The following is a 7,706-nucleotide window of genomic DNA, read 5'->3' as shown; positions in this document are numbered from 1 at the left end:
TAAAGCATATCGGGTCTCCCCTTAGTTTTATTGGTGTTTGGCCAGTTGTCAAGCTTACCACAGGCTCTACTTTGGGTAACCCCAAACCCCTTTTAAATTCCAATGTAGTAGATCATTAAACACCAACTAACTCCACCTATATTAATATTGAGCAAAACACATGGAATAACACTTTTATTCTCCTTTAACAGTCAGAAGCACAGCATGCTGGGAACTAGAAATCTGCTGTAATTTATTCTGTGAATGTGTATATATATGTGTGTACATACAGTCACAATTATATAGGAACATCCTGTATGTGCAATATGTGTGCACAATAAAGGGATAAAACTTTATGAATATGCAGTGCTATTTTTTGTTGTCATTTCTAAATATTTTTATATGTTTTGATGTATAGCCATACATGGTCAATGCATATGTTGCAGTAAAATGAAAAATATGAGCACTAGTTTCCCAAATATGGAAATGTATTATGTAATATATCACATGATTTTGCAGTTTATTCCCATTTTTCTTCAGTAAGGGTCTACATACGCACACACTTTTGTGCATGTCTGATTTATTCGGCAGAACTACTCATCCTAAGCAGGATAGCCCTTTGATAAACTTTATACATATGTAAGAATAAAGAGATTACATCCTGTAAATACAGGGTGAGCTGCGATAAACTCGGGAGTTGTTTTTTAAATTCATTCTGACAAGCTTTCATCTGATGGCCTTACTTTTCAGGATTATGTCCAATTGCTATAGATGTTATCTCTATGGAAACAAAACCATATTTGGTGTAGTATTGATTATAGTTGAAAACAGAAACAGAGCACCCATGCAATAACTCTGAAGTTCATGTTTATGTTCATAAAGCTTGCGCTAAAGGGATCAAGACATGCGCAGGGAGAAACAACATAGCTGGAATTATATGTAACCAGATCTTCTCTGATCGTCCAGATCTCAAATAAATCCCAATATTCTCCACTTCCAAGGCTTTGGAGACGTGATTGAATGTTTTATTGAGTTAAAATCAAAGAACACTGAAGTTTGAGCCAGATTACATCAAAGCAAGCTAGTGAACATTAGCTCGATGATGTGTTTCAACTGATTGTGACAGATTCCTGAGATTTTTTTTTCATTAAGAAGGTGTCTTATGAAGACATTAAGCCTGTTTGACAAAGTCACACTATCCTTTGTTGCCTCCAACACCCCCTTTGTGGACCGGCCTTGTGGGGTTCAAAGGGTCACCTTCCCCAGTTTAAATTAAGGAGTATCCAGAGTTCTTCTTCAGGGCTTCCCGCTGTGTCCTATCTTCAGAGGTAATACCGGGGGATCAGCTCAAAGATTTCTGCAGCTTGTTAGATCACACTGATGAAGAAAGCAGGAGCTGGAGGTTGCATTGTTTGGTCTGATTAAGAGCTTCTCGATTCTAGGGGAGCCCTGAGCCTGCCTCTCAGCTCACAGCTTTTAACCTTTTCTCTCATCTGACACATTGTTGCAGGATAAAGTGAAGAGTTTTTTTTAACGGCGGCTCATGTGTAAACAATAGGATGTGCAGAGATTAGACTTTACTTTTGCTTTTACTTTATTCCAAGTAGAATGACACAAGTAGCTGCAGCTGATGACTGTAATCCTTGAATGCTTTTCACCCAGATTTAAAGCTTTTTAGTATTAATCAGTAACAGTATTCTGAGGTCAGAGACTTTTGTATTAAAACACTAAACTGGTTGCTAAACTTGCTGCATAGTTGTTCATGCAACACACTCTCATGGCAATCCACAATTATTTTACATAATAGTGCATTGGCGGCTAATTCATATGAATGATTATAATCTCATTAATACATTTTTGTGTGATCTGCTCATACCTCAATGACGATTACATTTACACCCGATTCGAACGTTATCACTCGATTGAATGGGGCGTTATCAGCAGTTATCAGCCCATAGAAATGGGCCAGGAGGGGCCTCCTGCGCCTACTAGTAGGCTCAGAAGGCCGTGATCATCCATCCAAATGGTTGATCACCCACAAATATACAAGAGAAGACTCCAGATCCAATCCCAGAATTCCTGCTCACCGGTAATCGGAAGTCTACTGGACGAATGCGGGAACGTTGCGATATTTCCTGCTTAATATTTTCAGGTAAGACTATTAAAATTATAAAAATGAGCATTTAAACTGTAATGGAAAACAATACATACACTCGTATTGCGTGTCATGATTGTTGATATGAGATAACCGTATTGCGATGTATCTGCAAACGTTATCGCTAGACAATATTACGTTATTAGCCTGTCGTTACGTTAACGTTGCATGCTTTATTATGTGAGCATTAATGTTGCTAATATGAGTGTGTATTTACGCCTGAAGCTAATGGGGGAATTAAGTTTTGAGTTAAACTGTCAAAATGACTTTTTACACTCTTACCGGCTTATATTGTGTATGCTCGATAACGCCTCACTGAAGCCAGATCATTGGACTAATGTAACCCATATTGACTTGAGAGAAATATTAAACACAAGACGTATTTTACGACTGTTTGGAAACCTTGGGATCTTGACTAGAGTGTAAAATAAAGTTCTGTGGGTTTGAACCAAGCTTGGCTGGATTTGATCCTATATCAGGAGGCTTTGGATCTGTCTTTCTATCTATATACCTACTCAAAAAAATAAAGGGAATACTTAACAACACAATATAACCCACAAGTGTTCCCTTTATTTTTTTTAGCAGTTTATATATATAGCTAGCTAGCTGTGTATCTATTTATATAATCTATCTAGCTCTATGTGTATTTATCTATCTATCTATCTATCTATCTATCTTGCAATTTATATATCTAGCTAGCTGTATCTAACTATCGCACCAAATATCCCTCATCTGACTGCATCCCATTTTCACTAATGTGTTTCTGTCTTTTAGGCTGTGATAAGAAGTACGGTACGGGTTGCACTTTGCTTTATGTAATAATTGTCAAATATTTGATTTCAGATATGGGAAAAGCACTTAAGATGACCCCACGTTTTAGGAACGTTAAAATTAAGTTGGTGAGGAGGTCTATGGTGGGCCCTGCAAGTTTTCTTACCTCAGTCAAGGTCTTCCCCAGCCCAGCTACAAACAGACCCACCCTTCAGACCCTCCTATTACATCTCAACCTGCTGAACCTGATGATGTGACACCGAGCTGTTCTGAGAGCGCATACAGTAAGGCAAAGAAGAGAGAGCTTCATGCCTGGGATGCAGTCAAGGATGAGATGCTTAAGGTGACGTTTGAATGTTCAGCATCAGTCACTACCCCGTGTGTTGTCTGCCGAGAACATGCTGATTATAGGTGCATTGAGTGCAGCTCCACTGCAGTGTTTTGTGAGGTTTGCCTGAAGAGGATTCACAGAAATTTACTGCATCTTCCTGAAAAGTGAAATGTAAGAACAATAGCATACAGTCTTACATTGCTATTGCTATACTTGCATACAGACAGCAAACTCACAGTAATGTCAACAGATTCATTAGATACTTCAAATTGTTTTAGCACTATGCAGTATCAACTGTTAGTGTCACAAGTTTGTTGTTTTAAAAACATTAGAGCTATCCATCTTTCTTACAGAATGTTTACTATGAGCCATCCTCCCTGGGGTTATTCTTATATTTACCTGAAGCCCATGGCACCCATGCTGTGTACACAAAGGACATGAAGATCATTGTCAGCACAGGTTTGTCATTTTACCTGATACAAAATCTTAATGTATTTAATTTTATTGACAGGTTAAGGAATTCAATCCTATTACATGTGGAGTAATGATTTCCTTTAAGGAATTAATCAAATTTGTGATGCAATAAAAAAAAAAAAAAAGTCATGATGGTTATAGTTTATATACTATCATGATAGGTAAAAATGTATAGCCTGAATCCACTGTAAGTCGCTTTGGATAAAAGCGTCTGCTAAATGCATACATTTAATTTAATTTATACTGATATGGTAGTCTCTATAGTACTACTAGGTTATGTTTTTATGTTATTTTCCTCTTTATATTTGGCAGGACGGCTCTGCACCGTTACAGTCACCATGTGTGCGTGTGAACCAGAAACCTGTACTCTGCTGAGATATGGGCTCCGGCCAGCAACAGCCACAAGCCCCAGACAGACAGCCTTCTCCATCCCTCTGCTAGAGCTTTCTGTTTCTCTGTCACTGGAGTGTCAGGTTTCTCTTGAGGGTTTTTCGCAACACCCCATATCCCATTTTAGGCATCACCACTTCCGACAAAGAAGTTTGGTTGATATTTGCCCACAATTAAATGATGGAACAATATGCCCAGCATGTCCAAAGGTTGGTTATAATTCCAGCGTGGTTCTTGTTTGATTAAATTAATGGCATAGAAATAAAATCTGAATTAATATCAAACTTAAAAGTTAATTTGTGTATGTAGTATTGTAATAGAATAGTAATAGTATAAATGTATAAACCTGGTGCGGGTACAAAACCAGTGTTACTGTAAGTGTTTGTTTTCCAGGCGGATGGAGATATGATTGTCACATTGGATGCCAACTTTGGCCTTGTGAGGAATCAAAGCTCTGGGACAAGTGCGGTTGATCCATTACACGGAACCCGCATGCTTAGAGGAATACCTGCTATCACATCTTGACAGCTCAAAGCCTCGAGGTGAAAACTTGTGAAAAAAGATCACTATTCCTCTCATAAATCTATGTTTTCCTTAAATATTTAGGACTGCAGTAAGCTGCTCTCATTCAAGGTATTATAATATAATATAATATAATTACTTTACTGCGTTACTTGTGCAGACATGTTGTTTTACTAGGTCTGATCTATTTTAAAGCTTAGGCACTGTATTTAAGCATACATATACACCACTAGTCTGTCTGTATGAGTACAAAATTAAAAAATAAACTGTCTATAATTGTTACTGTACAAGCACAGTAAAATATTTATATAAAAAATATTGCACTACTGTTATTTTGCATAGAATACATTGTTCAACAATATTTTTGCACACTCATCCAACTGCATTTATTACCACTGTTCTCACGTTCCTGCTCTTCATAATGTTTATATAATCCTTCATTGCTCTGTTCATAATGTACATACAATCCCTACATTGCATTCATATTTATATTCTGTATATACTCTGATCAATATTGTATATGGCAACTCCACTGTACATTCTGTATATCATAGCTTTACTTACTCTGCACTTTTATGTATATAAAACACTATATTCTTGCACTTCTGGTTAGATGCTAACTGCATTTCATTAGCTCTGTACTTGTACTCTGCATAATGACAATAAAGTTGAATCTAATCTAATCTAAAAAAAAAAAATGTGTTTACCATAATGTAATATGTTATTTACTGTAATGTACAAATGTGTGGGAGGTGTTTTGTTTTTTGTGAGCTCACCATCAAAATCCCCTTCGACTGAGTTGAAATGAAAATAAATTATTGGATCTTGAATCCTCTGAAGCAACTATGAGTTTGTAAAAACATAAAATAAAAGGGAACATAGAGGTTTATTGACTCTACGAGTTACAGCCATGTTTTCAGCCATGGTGCTCTGCACTTATTCACATCACATTTAAAGTCAATGAAAAGTAATTTACTTAATAAATAACATACAATGAATTTACAATCATAATCCGTATGTGACAGTGTGCCACATTCAGTAGGTTCCTACATAACTGTTATTGGCTTGAAATTCTCCAGATCCAAGCCTATGTAATTTAACACATTTTTTCTCTTCTTCCCATTGGCTGTTTTCGTTTTATTTTCACTTTCTTCTTTCATTGAATGTATATTACATTTAGTTTGTTCGTTGTTCGTTGCCATGGTTGTTACGCTGCTATCGCTGAAACCACGTGGCTTGTATAACGTACTTCCGCCCAAAAGTATTTTATTCACAAGACACTTTTTTTTAAAATGATGAATTCAACATTTGTCCACGAAAAACAACAACAAACAGATAACTCAACAATAAGATATGTTAATATAACTTTTGCACATTTCTCCTTCGATTCAGAGAAATACATTTTTGGTAGCAGAAGGTTACGGAAGTGCATTGTGTTGTGGGCGGGGTTTGCGCGTTCTACATTTCGGCTAAAAAGTCTTAAATAAACAAATATATTTAGATTTTCTTAACGTAAATCATCTAGATGCAATGCAATTAATAGATTGGTTGTACTAGATATTTGATATATTCAGTAGATATATCTTTTTACAACCCTAATTTCCAACCCTAATTCGCAAACCAGATACTACAACTGCAGTGCTTGATTTGTATCAAGCTGCACTGAGTCATGGTTGCCAGGGTAGCGGTTTTCCCGCACAATTGGGCTATTTTAGAAAAGGAGTTGCGGGAAAAAATACGGAGTTGCGGGTTGCGGTTTTTTGGCTACATTTATGATGTACTGCGGCCGCAAAAAAATAAATAAAATAAAATAATTGTGGACAAAGATAAAAGTGAACCTTTTATTAATGGGTGTTGATCCCCCGGGAATTAATACTTGCGAGTAGTATTAATACTTGAGCGCGCGCCACATGTGCTTTGACATCACAAATCAAGCATCATCATCACGTCACTCACATCATGAGAGCGTTGTAGTCAGAAGCGTTGGTTCGGTTGTCTGTGGATGAACAAGCAGCATTCTAAAATGTCAGGTAAATGGGGAAAGTATGGAAAGAAGTATCGCAAAGAATGGGAGACGGAGAAAGGATTAAAGGAGTGGATTCGAAGTGTTCCAAATGATGATAGAATAGTGTATTATATATATATATATATATATATATATATATATATTATATATATATTATATATATATATAATAGTGTATTGTGTATTAAAAAAACAGTGTGTGCAAAGAATTTGGGTAAGACTAAAGGCGAATACTTTAAACTTAAACTTATATACATTTATTTTAAGGCCCTTTGTGGGAATCCAGCCGTTGTCTAATCTGATTGGACACTGAAAAATTGGGCTAGTTTTCATTCCATTTGGGCGGGTTTTGAGTTGTCATTGGGCTGGAAATATTTCTGGGACCTGGCAACCCTGCACTGAGTAGCTATAGGGAATTGTAGTTTTTTAAAAAATCGTGTATTTCTTAGAATTGGATATTGCAAATAGTGAGTTGAGAGTACAGTTTGGAGTTTAGGCGGATTGTAAAAATATCTATGTAAACAGATTTTAAATGTCTAACTTTTAAATGGGTTCAAATTACTTTTAACCCGATTTGACAATATCCAGAGCTGTTGACTATATTTACATCATAAATGAGGACAACAGCTCTCTATAACAGTTAGTCCCATGTGTGTAGCCCTTTTTATTGCTTTATTATAAGCCTTCAAATATGCACCAAGGTGATGTTTCAAAGGTCAGTATTTCAAAACAGGAGCTATGTAGAATCTTCATACTTACATATGTTACTCTCTGGGTCAAGACCTTTCAAACAATGTATATGGTTTAGCTCTACGACAAAGTTTTAATTTTCTCATTTCACATGCACAAGCCATCTCGGGTGTAGTTTCAGAGAGCTATTTGAAGGCTCAATAGCCATAGCCTATATAAAAAGAAGCTATTTGCTTGTTTGTTTGTTTCTGACTTTGTAAACAGATTTATGAACCCACAACATGACAAATACCCTGTCCGCACACACACACACACACACACACACACACACACACACACACACACACACAGAGAGAGACTCATTTTGCA

This window comes from Carassius auratus, unplaced genomic scaffold (assembly GCF_003368295.1).
Source record: "Carassius auratus strain Wakin unplaced genomic scaffold, ASM336829v1 scaf_tig00002951, whole genome shotgun sequence".
In the NCBI taxonomy this organism is placed as follows: domain Eukaryota; kingdom Metazoa; phylum Chordata; class Actinopteri; order Cypriniformes; family Cyprinidae; genus Carassius; species Carassius auratus.
Note: the sequence above shows the minus strand (reverse complement) of the source record.